The sequence below is a fragment of the Takifugu flavidus genome, chromosome 7 (genome assembly GCF_003711565.1).
Source record: "Takifugu flavidus isolate HTHZ2018 chromosome 7, ASM371156v2, whole genome shotgun sequence".
NCBI lineage: Eukaryota > Metazoa > Chordata > Actinopteri > Tetraodontiformes > Tetraodontidae > Takifugu > Takifugu flavidus.
Window position 1 is genome coordinate 9,703,880 of NC_079526.1, and position 13,341 is coordinate 9,717,220.

General features: G+C 48.0%; 1 long non-coding RNA gene across 1 annotated transcript; it reads right to left on the reverse strand.

The window, feature by feature from the left end:
• Positions 1-1,059: 1,059 nt before the first annotated feature.
• On the reverse strand, positions 1,060-2,843 carry LOC130528720 (uncharacterized). The gene is made up of 2 exons (XR_008951373.1): positions 2,326-2,843; positions 1,060-2,102 (listed from the first exon to the last, which is right to left on the reverse strand). It is a non-coding gene; the product is annotated as an uncharacterized LOC130528720 (long non-coding RNA).
• Positions 2,844-13,341: the final 10,498 nt, after the last annotated feature.

Below are 13,341 nucleotides of genomic sequence, written 5' to 3' on the forward strand. Positions count from 1 at the left end.
ACTCCAGACAAGACATTCTTTAAGCTCCTCGACTTCAGTTTGGTCAAATAATTAACGGCAAGAGCGAAGCATTCTGTCAACAGGAGTGGAAATGGCCATTCGGAGAGGCCCGCTGTTGTTTTTTCGTGAAGTGTTTGACTTAATTTCACATTCTTCACAAATACGAGAAGAAAGAGAGGAGTGCTCCAGATACAGATCAGGAGTTTTACCAGCCGCAACCTCAAAGCTTTGCAACGTTTGCCTTGGTTTAAGAGGCTTTAAGACTTCCAATTGGTAAACAATGATGGAGAAAAATGCCTCAATTTTAAAAGAGTGTGCTTGGATGTGTGCACAAGGAAGATTTGTGACCAGACGTATATAATAAATGAGGATCCTTATAGAAAAAGTGGACGTTACTTTTCCCCTCAGTAATCAGTTGCTTTGCTCTTAAATGGGAGTTTCAGTATGAGTGCTGAGGAATTCTGAATCAAAACAAATGAAACTGGATGATGACTCGAACCCAGGATGCACTGACTGGCCCACCTCCTCCACATCCATCCCCTACCCCAACAGAAAGTAATTAGTGTGTCATTTCTCCCATAATCCCCTCTGCTAATCTCCTCCAATTCACTGGGTTTGATTCAGTCATCTTTTCTCTCATATTCTAATCCATTTTGCCTTCGAGGTTTTGTATCGGTCACAGCGCGCCGGCCCTTTTCACAAAGAGCGCTCTCCGAGCTATGACATTAAAGGTATTGTCGAAGCGCCTCGGCCCAGCGGCTCCCTTATATGGGTTCAGCGTGCAAGGAAGTGCGTGCTTTGAAACTTGTTGTCATGGGGATGGAACGCACACAATCGCCTCCCCCTTCATCAGCCTCCTGTTGTAGCCATTTTAGCTGACAGAAATACATTTTTATCATGCGGGACATGTTGACTCATCTGCTGTCGACACCTGCGCTTTAAAACGTGAACCGGGAACGTTTGTCGGTGGGGAAATACCGTGTTGCATGAAGTGCACGTGGCTCTACACCAACATGGAGTGTTCACGGGAGTCACGGAGCAGATGAGAAGCAGAAGTGATGGAGGAGCAGTGTTTTAACGTGGCCTGTATATCATCTGCAGTACGCCCAGTGGAGAGTGTACGGCACATCCTGCATGTGCAGCATGCGGAACATGTGAAAGACATGTAGAAACGCAATAAATCCTTACACATGCGTGATTAGTAACGCTCCTGTGCATAAGCAGGTGCACAAATCACGGACACTTGGACAAGTTCTCACAGCTGCACATCCAGATGCTACTCACTAAACAAAGTGATAAATAGCCACAAAGACAAAAGGACAATTTCACAGTTCATTACATTGTTGATGCCTTTTCTAACAGAGCTAATAGCTGAACTGCTAGCAGCGTAAAGCCGAAATAAACTAATTATAGATCAGTGGACATGTTAACCTGTTGTGATCACTGTCCATCTGTCTCTTTGTCCTCTTCATGACTGAGATTTTCCCTCCATCGCTCAGCCTCTCCGTCTAAACAACAAACAAAGAAGTTTTGCTTTTCACCACGACCACATGTGAAAATACGAGTCTCATTGTCTCAGGCGACACCTCCTTCAAATCTTCAAACCGGCTAATTGAGTTTGTCTACGAGGGGGCCATTCACTGTCGGACGTTTGAGGGACAGGAGAGCCAAGTTCGTCAATCTTTTGCTAAAGTCAACACTGGGCCAGACGTGAACACAAATGCATAAAAACACACACAAAACAATGCAGCGCCGAGGGGTCTGGGACATCCTGCAGACAGCATCCTGTTCCTGCTGAATGGCTCTTGTGTCACAAAGGACAATTTGGCTTCTCCTGCTCCTGGCTACCTGCGTGGGATCTGAATGTCTCTCCGACTGACTTGTGGCCTCTAGTTTTTGTGTATTGATTTGGAGAACGTCCCCATTTCCTTCTCTCCTCCTCCTTCCCTCCATCGCTCCCTCAGTCTGCCTTTTCTCTTGGTCTCAAGTGGTCTGCAGTGGCCGTCCTGGGAACCTGGCTGGCTGCCCTACTGGGGGCCCTTCCACCCCTGTACTTCTGGGATGGACCCCTAAAAGTGCTGGTAGAGTGCGTGAGGCCCAAGCTGTGGAAGGTGCGGATGGGAAAAGGTGTTACCTTAAGCAGCATTGAAAATGGATTTAACAATCCAAACCTCTCTTTTTTTAGCGTTAAACTTTGACGGGGTTTGATGATTTAGTCAGAATCGCACAGCTGAAAAAATGAGTTTCTGCTCTGTGTGTGTGTGTGCATGTTCGTGTATGTGTGTGTGTGTGTGTGCCGGGAATGCGGCAGCAGGCATCGGTTACCTCCTGAGGATTCTTGCTCATTATCCAGAGGTCACAGCCCACGCCTGGCTACTTCCTCCCTGACCTCCCCGAGGAGACCAGAGCATGCTGGGCTGTGGATCACACGTGCTGGTCACGAACAATCGCACTTCCTGTCCCAGTTCGGGATACAGACACACAGAGAGAAAAAATATAGAGGGGAAAGTGAGTGCTGGCGTCCATCTGCTACGAGCTGTGCTTGCTTCCTCCACTCTCACGCTCCCTTTCGCTCTTATTCATTAGCCTCCGGACTATTCACCCCAGCCCAGACGGCCCAGCTCCAGTATTGGGAACAAACTCCTCAATGGTCATTTCAGTCCAGATTTCCTCCCACACTCGTCTATATAAAGACGCGAGTCTCATTGGCCTGAATCAAGATTGAATGAAGACATTAGTGGATTTTTTGGGGGCTAGCTAATATCGGATGAGGACAATTCAAAAGTAAACACTGTGCGTGCTTAAAATGTTATATTGTATAATCTATACATTACATTGAAAAGAGAAGATAAAGTTAGGGTTAAGTTTTTGGACTTTTGTTGGAAAAGGGTGACTGCTGGGGTATTTTTGATTCCGTCTGAATTATTAGGGTAGCTGATGGATTTCTCATCCAGCCGTTTCCACTGCGTCTGTTACATTTGAAACTTCTGCTCTAGAAGAATGTTGAACCACACCTTTTTGATGCCAGATGGACTTTGCGTGATTGTCCCTGAGAAGAGACACGGTGCATAAACATTATTGTTAACCTGACCCACTGTTGGTCCCATGTCTGGCGTTGACGCACCAGCATCATGCCAAATTAGACTACAGTGACCACTCCTTCACGTTCACACGTTCTATGGCCCCTTTGGCTTGACAATGGGTTCCTTTTATCATCTCTCAGTGACCACTATAAAGAACCTCCGGGAGACTGACCCCCTGACTCTCCACAGGAGGGTCCGGCCAAACCTAAGCTGGGTCAGGGCAGCAGAGGCTGGTGGTCAGGGAGCATCGTGCTGGTGCGGTGGCCAGTCCGGAGGTGTTGACTGTGGGGTGTGACCCTGGCCCACTCCCCTACTGTGGGGTCAGGGGCTGAAGCACAGAAGACTGAAGCCTCCAACAGAGAGCAGGGGGATGAGCATCCATTGACTGGGGCCGGAGTGAGAGCTGTGTCCGGTTCAGCCCTGACCGCTGGAGACCAGGCGGGTCAGCCGGGCCAGGCTCCTGCTGCTGGCCACAGATCCGAGAGTGAAAGCAGCCACGCTCATTAGGGAAGGCATTCTGCTCTGGAGATGCATATGAAAAGTCCCAATTAGCTGGAATTAGGCAGCACGCTGCCTAAATTTATCATATTGATCAGACTCCTGGTGTTCAGTCTCATTCCTCGTACTCACAAAGGCGTGATGGTGTTCACTGCAAGCCATGCAGAACTAACGCTAAGAAAATCCTGACAGTGACTCCCCTGCAAATCCAATCCTTTATGACACATATATGACACACATACACAGTGACAGGGCCTAGGGGGTAAACTTTAATACAGAGAAAACAGATGCACACACAGATCCCAGTGAGAAAGCATGTTTGGCCAGATCTTTGATCTGATGGGATCCCTCGGGGTGATGGATGAGTCCGACGGAACCCTCTGCTGTTTTTTTTTCTAGCAGGAAGTCTCAATTGCATCACAAAAAATGTCCTCGTCTGCCTTAAGGTGGTTTCAATTTACAAAAAGAGTTAATTCCGACAATTCCTGGATAGGGTCTGACATTGTGAGCGACAGACTCGCCTGCTGTTCTACAGCCGGTGGTTCTGGATTTTCTCATAGAAACCAAAATATGGCTGCTAACTGCTATGACAAAACATTCCTTCATTATATCCTGGAAATGTTGACCAGCTGAAACTGTGTCCTTTGGTAATTTTCTAGGTTGATTTGTCTCTTTATAAGGACTTTATTTTTTACCTGTGATTGGAGCAATCATCGTGACAGTACTGTGCGACAGTCTCAACACCAGGGATTCCCCTTGACAACTCTCACCTTCTTCTCTGAACTTCCCAGAGACACGCTTCACGTATAGAGGGATGAGAAACCAGACTCTAGTGTGTGTCCAGTTCTTTCGAACACAATCTCACACACCAACTTTTAAGGACTTCTATGTGTCAAAGAAGAACGTTGAGGAGACCTCTTCCAAGAACCTTTCTGCCGGCTGTAATGTTTCCCTCTCGCTACAAGGATGGAGGACATTGGTAGTAGATCCAAACATTTGATCAAATGTCCAAAAACACCCGACAGAAAAGAGAGCAAAACATCATTTTCAGGTACAGAACAAGTCCCAAAAAAAGTCCTTCATTCATTTTGGTAAAGGTCAAGAAAGTCTTTGAGGCGTTCTCCACCCATTTATCAGTTGCCCCCCCCTGTGCACATGTGTTGACTGCTGGAACACCCGCCAGCACCACTGGATCTTTCATTAAGAGTATACGGTGTTGGACAGAAACAAATGATACAGTATCTGCTAATTACACCCAAGGAAACCAGTTCACAGAACCAGTTCTGGTCCCAGACAGCCTCGCCTCCCCCACATCTGCTTTCAGATCAAAAAGGGCAGAGGTGACCAGATAAGACATAAGGACAGGTTGGGCCTTGTTTCATAAGACTCTTCTACGTCCATCCATCCATCCGTCCATCCGTCCATCCATCCATCCATCCATCCATCCATCCATCCATCCATCCATCCATCCATCCATCCATCCATCCATCCATCCTCCATCCATCCATCCATCCATCCATCCATCCATCTGTGCAGCCACACATCCATCTCTCTCTGTCGACGCTGTGTTAGCTAACTCAGGCCTGGAGAGGAAGCCCCTGTCAAGATAGGCTCCTTATCACGACTGGGTCAACCCCTCCTGTTCCCATCATCCATCAGGCGGGCAGCCACCTGGAAGACTGCTGACCCTCACTAAACCCTAATTGGACGGCCAGGCAGAGAGGACAGAGAGGAGTGGAGGAGATAAGATACAGATAACAGGCCAGAGCACATTCTTGTAATTCAGTAGATTTTCCTCATGTCATGAAGAAGGTTGGGGAGTCCAATTGCAGGTCGTTCCTGAAGAAGGGTCTGTCCTGGGAGGGTTCTTGTATTTCTCCTCTACTAAAAGGTGTTTTCATGTAATGAAAGAAATCAGAGATCTGGGACTAGGATTTGCAATGCTTTTGTACAGGTTACCTAAAATTTGAACATTTCCACAGAAAATTTGCATATTCAAGAGGTTTAAAAAAATGGAGCAGATTCATGCTGAAATTCTAGTCAATCCGGCCTCTGCTATGCTGACCTGCACTCTATTTTCTTCCATGATGGAAGTTCCTAAGGCATAGGATCTCCTCAGAGACCCTCTGCACCATCTCTTTCTCTTCAGTTTGTTTTGCCTGCATTAGTACCCCAGAGGGCCAAATTATGGATCAGCAGAGGAACATTTATCTCCGTCTTGCCTTGGCCTCCTGCTCGTGCTAAAGTAAGTGGCCAATTAACTCGATGACGATCGTGCGCTCGCTCGCATCTGACTGTAGATTAATGACAGGCCGATGCTTTACCTTCCTGGACCCATTTATCAGAACCAGCAGCCAAGTCACATGATGATTAAACATCCGGACTGCTGTGGTCCTATGGGACTGGGGTCCGAGCTTGACTGTGGGGCAGATTTAATTGCCCGACTTCTCTTGGCTACGGGAGTGAAAAGATGCAACTCTATTGACAAGTCCCATTAGCCTGTGGAGTGACAAGAATTGGGGTTTTGAGTGAAACACTCTGAAAGGGTCGGTCTGAAAATGGAGCTTGGTCATTTTTGTGTTAGAAATGTGACTTAGAATCTGTCATGTCCCTCAGATTTTGACCCAAAAAGGGGGGGTGCAGCACACAGCATGTCCCCCCCATCTCCAATTCACGACTCTGCTTTTGCCAATTTGTCTGTGCGCAGTGTAGCAGAAAAAACCCAGAAAGACCTTCCTCAAGGTCCGGTTCTTCTCTTGTGAAGCTACTCGGTGCCAAGGGGACCTAGTGACCACCTGCTGATGTAGAAAACAAGCTATTTCCATTCAGACTGCACCCTCAAAGCTCTTTGTTACAAAAAAATCTGCACCAGTCAAGTGCACATGGTGATTTCAGAGGGTTGCTGACCCTACTGGCTGTTCTAAGAGGGAAAGTAAAAATAAAAGGTCAAAACTTGACATTACCTCCAGTTAAATGTGATTAGCTCCTGTAGGTAAGAGGTGCTTGATAAACTTATTAAAGTGGGTCATGGTAATAGAATTAAAGTTGTGGGTCAGTGTCCTGGGGCAGTCCCAATACACTGACAGCTGGGGCAAAGTTTGTTCCGGTCTTATAATCAGCTGCTAATAGAGTCCTGAATCAACAAGGGTGTGCAGGGAGAGATGGGGTGGCATCCACGTCTTTACGCTGATGACTCAGCTGCTTTTTATTTAATGATCCTAATCCTTGTCGTCATTTAAGCAGACACTGTTGTTTTACAGAATTACGTACAAAGTGAAAAAGTGTAACACTGTAGCAAATAACTTAAACTGTTCAGGTGTCCCCACAGGTTATATTGAAGATGCTAATCAGATGTAAACAAATCTGATCTTATCAGTGTGACGCTGGGGATCAGTGGCATCTGAAAGGCAACAGCGGTCCGTGGATGGTCTGACCCTGTCCGGCCCCGGCCTTTCAGCTCTGGGCCTTTCAGACCAAACCGGACAATACCGACTGCTCTCCGACCACTGACTGGCCTCTGAGCCGATTAGGAACAGGACCTGCCACAGAGGAACTGAGCCGTGGACGACACCACCCACAACCAGCCCCCCCCCCACACACACACACACTTTCAAGCTCCTTAATAGGCCTCTGAAGGGGGCTGCCAGGGGCCAAGGTCAGCGTCCAGGCCGACCTCTGATCTCCCGCCATGTATGGACACGTCGGCACACAATGTGAGGCCCGAAGCAGATGATTAAAATATGGGGGGGTGATGAAAGAGGACAAGGCGGCTCTGGACTGTTGCAAGCAGTTGCCTCTGTGTGTACGCTGGCATGGTGACCTGGTCAGGGACTGGTCGGGCCACCGGACCTCCCCTGAAACCCCCTCTCCCCTCCCAGATGTGCAACTCTTTTCTCAGGTCTCATTGTTGGAGGCCAGGAAGGAGGAATTACACCAGGGATGATCCCGTATTACTGGGCCAGTCTGCCATTCAGGTTGGGCTTACTTTTGTGACTGGGTACGGTCTTATCCTCCTCCCAGTGTTGCCACCACAGATCTGATCCCTTTGATGTCCTCATACACTGACCACCACATGGCAACACTTCACACGTCCTAAAAGTGTGTGGCCCATTTTGTGCGGAGGTAATTTGCACCAGCTGCGACTATAATGTATTCACCATGGCGACGATGTAAATGATTCCTTTATCAAGCGATTACCTCTGCACGGGACACTGGAGAAGGTTGTGTTTTCAGTTTAACATGAATGAAAGAATGCATTTAAAGGCTGATAAAACCTGAATATTTAAGTCGGAAAGGCCAATAAAACTGCTCTCCAAGCCTTTAGCTTAAAGCAATGCGCCAGATCAGTGATCTATACCTTCTATAGCTCTATAGCTCGCAGGTGGGCTCATAGGTGCGCACCATTCTATAAATCTCTCACTCCGATGCTCCTGAATGTACTTATTCAGCACAGAGGTCGTGTGTCAGGGGTCAAAGGCTGCATGGGGGTGTGTGCGGGGGCGGGGGTGTGTGAAGAGAAGGTTGTTTGAGGTGTTTTCAGGGGATGAGGAGGGTGGAGGATGGTGGAGGGCTGTACAGGCCCCAAGGCAGGTAAACCATCCTAATTGGCCCCAGGAGACGTGTGTGTGCAGTGGCTGTTTAAATGTGTATTAACGGGAATGTGTGGAGCGCCTGGGCAGGGACGGCCCACAGGTGAACATCTGATGTGTTACACAGGGGGCAGAGGGAGGATGTAAAATGAGATATTCCAGTCGGGCCATCTGTTTCTAACCTTCTAAAAAAAAAGCAGTGAGTGTTGAAATAAAATATCTATTTTCCAGAATATAAATCTTCAAAGACAGAAATCTGGTATAATAAAAGACGACGCCAGAGGATGATTTATTTAAAGCGCGCACCACAAAAAGTGTACCTAAAGTGCTCGTGAGTGTGTTTTGGAGGCTTGCGGAGCACTAAATAGCCCCGCTCCGTCCTTGTGCTGTGTGTGTGACAGATAGAAGAGCAAGCGTGATTCTTCTTTACGTACTCTTCAGGAGAACTTCTGCCGTGTGTGTGTGTCTGTTGTCATGCTGTTTGCTCAGGGACAGTCAGTCTTGTGCGCTGCCACAACATTATCACCTCTTAAAGTCCTGCCATTATTTACCTTCTTCCTCTTAAAGGGATGGGCTGAGTCCCACTGATAAAAGCCTTCAGTGTCCAGGCTGGAGAGACGATGACGGCTACAGTCGCCACGTGTTGGCAGAGCAAACATTCCTGAGTACCCTGGATCTCTCTCACACACACACACATATACATCTATCTTTGTGAGGACTCATTTCCCATTTGAACTAAACGCCTAACCCTAACTTTAACCTAAACCTACCGGTAACTCTAACCTTAACTACAAGAGCAGGACAGAACCCTCAACCAGCCTGCTGATGGCGTGAGACCCAGCTGAAATGTCAAACATGGGGACAGTAAAACATGTGGGATCCTAACTTTGCAGCAAGTAGACACACGTTGACTAAAGGGCACAGTTAATGAAACCTAAATCTTCCTGAACAGCAACTTTGGACCCCCAGAGTAAGATCTGACAAGCAGCTCGCGTGAGCGTGAGCTCAGGCTGGACCACACCAGAGGGACAGGAAGACTGCCCCACAAAGACGCACCGACCTGACAGCACAGCTAATATACATGAGGGAGAGGCAGGAATAAAGAGACGCAGGCGGGACAGAAGGACACAGGTGACAGACGTCAGGACGATCGGCAGGGGAAGGGAAAGGACGTGGCAAACACACACAAAGGGGAGGAAACGATCATAAAATAAAATGGATAAAGAGTTAAGGGGGGATTAAATTCACATAAGACACTGAATCATCTAGAAGACATGTAAAAGGCAGATTATAAGAAATATAATCTTAAATGATAATCAAATCATTTTTTGACAACCTTGTAGCGAACTGTCGAGGACGGACTCTAAGGTGCCAACCGCCCGGACACACAAACACACACGGGCGTGCAGGGGCCTGCCGCTGAGCGCTGTCGGTAACACACTCCTCTCGCAACAGTCAAGCCGACGTGACTGATTGGTTCAATATTTGCCAGTCCGGAGAGGAGGCGTGTGGAGGCTGCAGGAGGTCAGCGGGTCAGCGGGTCAGCGGGGCGAAGCGGTGGCCTTTCAGTACGGACATGGCTGACCTGCAGGTGAGCAAACAGAGAGGAGCAGCGCCACGATGACATCACAGCCGACGGGTTTCGCTCGCACTCTGGTTTAGTTTTACAACGTCGAGCCAACAGAAATGGATCCTCAGAGCAGCTGCGCGATCGCCGCTGGCCCAACGGCAGCGGGGGTGGAAGACAAAAGGACGGAGGACGCAAGGTTACAGTCCTGGTTTTGGTGTATGTGAGCGCATCAGGAAATCTGCGCACGTACCCCGGACCTTTGCTCGATCTCCCTTCAGAGGTCATGTGGGAAAAAAAACCAAAACGAGCTGAATTTGGATGAAACCCCGACAGCGCCGGATATGCAACAAAGCATTTGGCTTTCCTCGGTCCTGTGTGATTGCAGTGAGTCCTAAAAGCCGAGTATTTTAAATCCTGAACACTGATCTATTCATATAGATAAGCCTGTTGTAGCAGTTTACTCTAAAAAACACACGTGTTAAACAGTCTGTTAGAAAATGCAAATCTAATTAGAAGTGTAAACGCGGCCAAAACCAGATCAGAACTTCCTGAAAAGAGGAGGAAGAAAAAGAAGCTGAGGGTCTTCATCACTTCACCCAGCCCGGTGGCATTTTGTGCTGGGCTGTCGTGCACGGTGCTGCTGACTTCGCCTCAGACGCTCACACTCGGGCTCCCTGCGTGTTTACTTTGGGTTTTAGCGCCTGCTAAGATTCCATTGACGGCCAGTGGAGTAATGTCACCAGACCGTTTTTGGTCCGGCCTTGCAGCGGCACTTAGGCGATGAAAGCCGGTCCTCAGAGTCCAAGAGCAGCCCCCCCTTCCACCCCCCGGCAGCACCAGATCAGCCTGACTGACGTAAACACTGTGGACAGATACAATTTCAGCCTGGCAACACAGCCTGGATCTGGCAACCCTCCTCTGTGTTTGCCCAAGGGCTGAAGCAGCCCAGCCCGGTCCTCACCTGCTAGTCTCACTGGTTGCCATGAATGCTCCCATAATCCCACTAAGTCCCTGCAAACCCAGAGCTGCTGTGCCCAAAGACCCCCCCCCCCCTCACTGTGACCCCAGCAGGAATAAGGAATAAGAAGCCGTTTGCAGCTTTTCCATGGCAACTTCTCTGAACGGTGACATTTCCATAGTGGTACACACACAAAAACTTTCATTTCTTCACATTTCCCATCAACTTGGAGTCCACACGACTCAGCAGCGGTGTGTGTGCTGAACTGTTGCTAGAGCATATGATGGGATGTATGGTGAACGCACAAACGGGTGTTTAAAAACGGCAGAACTGAGATATCATGTGTTGGAAATCCACTCCACAGTGAGACATAATAGCTCTAATTTCATTGAATGCTCTCCCCTATTAAAAGTATTCAGTAGTGCGGTCAAGTCTTAAAGTATATCAGATATAATATTCAGTATTTTAACGCGATAAAATGTGAAAACAGATGCTGAGTTTGGCTCTGATGCAGAATAAAATCTGCACCGTGAGTAAAATAAAAATGGCACCATTTACACGACCAGAAAAAGAAAAAAATGGATTAATCAAGTGATCGTGGGAACATCATCATGTCATAAGCTTCATCAGGCAGGAGTTATTCTCATTAGCAGAGAGGAGATTAGCACACCTGCATTCCTCCCCAATACTATCATGTCTTTGTGTGCATGTGCCTCTTTATCTGATCGATTTGGTTCTTTTACAGGTACAAAAATTAAATGTAGGAAATGGGAGAGACATGATCAAGACAAGACTGGATGTTTAACATGGTGATCACAACTGGGGATTAACAGAAAGTCTGAATCTCACCTAATCTTATACGTACATCGGAAATCCAATAAATGGACTGAAACATGTAAATCAGAGGTTCTCAATCTGACTGAACCCAGCTATCAGATTTTTATGGTCAGTGAGCCAGTGATAAATCTTGAATCTGTCACATGTGGAAATCAGGAGAAAAAAAGAAAAAACATCTGATTGTGTAAAGCTCAAAACAACCTGTGATGCATCAAAATAATAATGAATCAGTTATTAAAACAGTACAAATGGAACTAAAAAATCTCTTTTGTGTGTCAGCTGACCCTGTGTCTGTGTGTGTGTGTGTGTGTGTGTGTGTGTGTGGTGTGTGTGTGTGTGTGTGTGTGTGTGAGAGTGCGCCGACACAGTGGAAAAACGCGGCGGCTCGCTCAGACTTTCCCTCCACAATGACTCGATTCTCCGGTGACGTCCCGTGCCGTGAGACCGTGAGGTCACTTCATGTATTATTTCTGGGTGGACGTCAGACGTGAATGGTGAGAACATGCAGTAGACCTCAGCCTGGCCACCCTGGTGGAAACACACACTCACACACACACACACAAGATTCACACGGTCTTCATTTCCTAATGTTTAAGCAGCGAGTGCCATAATTTATAGCTCACACATAATAAGAACAGGGCTCTACATTTGTGTGTGTGTGTGCATGTGTGTGTGTGTGTGTGTGCGTGTGACAGGAAAGGTCGGCGACCTCTGCGACTTGGCCAAAATCCCCACGGGCCTAATTCAGCATTGGAATGGACCCCACAGAGCAATGGGAAGAAGCCTCCGACATAATGAACACAAAGGGCAATTGTGGCACTATTCTCTGCAGGGCAGAAAGCGTCGGGCCCCGGGGACAGTACGACGTTTTGTTGGCCGCCAGTGGAGAAGGAAGCCCGTTTCCCCAACAAGCCACCGATAAGATTCATCGGCGGTGACTCAACAGCGGCGCGCTTGTCTCCCGGGGCGACGTCCATTTACATCGACCGCCTTTATCGGCACTTGCTGAGTGAAGAGCCGACGAGTGACTCTCAGACAGAAAATACGGCTCTTTCTCGCCTTATTTAGGCGGGTTTCAGCTTCACCACCGAGGGGATTTTTTTAGAGTGATATCGGTAGTGTGTCAATGCGGAAGAAGAGGGATAAAACCTCAAATCACATCCTCAACTCAATAGAAAACAGAGCGGGGGAATCATTTTAATGCTGCTTTAATTCAGAAAACAGTCAGGAAAAGGTGTGTGTGTGTGTGTGTGTGTTGTGTGTGTGTGTGTGTGAGAGTGCGCCGACACAGTGGAAAAACGCGGCGGCTCGCTCAGACTTTCCCTCCACAATGACTCGATTCTCCGGTGACGTCCCGTGCCGTGAGACCGTGAGGTCACTTCATGTATTATTTCTGGGTGGACGTCAGACGTGAATGGTGAGAACATGCAGTAGACCTCAGCCTGGCCACCCTGGTGGAAACACACACTCACACACACACACACGAGATTCACACGGTCTTCATTTCCTAATGTTTAAGCAGCGAGTGCCATAATTTATAGCTCACACATAATAAGAACAGGGCTCTACATTTGTGTGTGTGTGTGCATGTGTGTGCATGTGTGTGTGTGTGTGACAGGAAAGGTCGGCGACCTCTGCGACTTGGCCAAAATCCCCACGGGCCTAATTCAGCATTGGAATGGACCCCACAGAGCAATGGGAAGAAGCCTCCGACATAATGAACACAAAGGGCAATTGTGGCACTATTCTCTGCAGGGCAGAAAGCGTCGGGCCCCGGGGACAGTACGAGGTTTTGTTGGCCGCCAG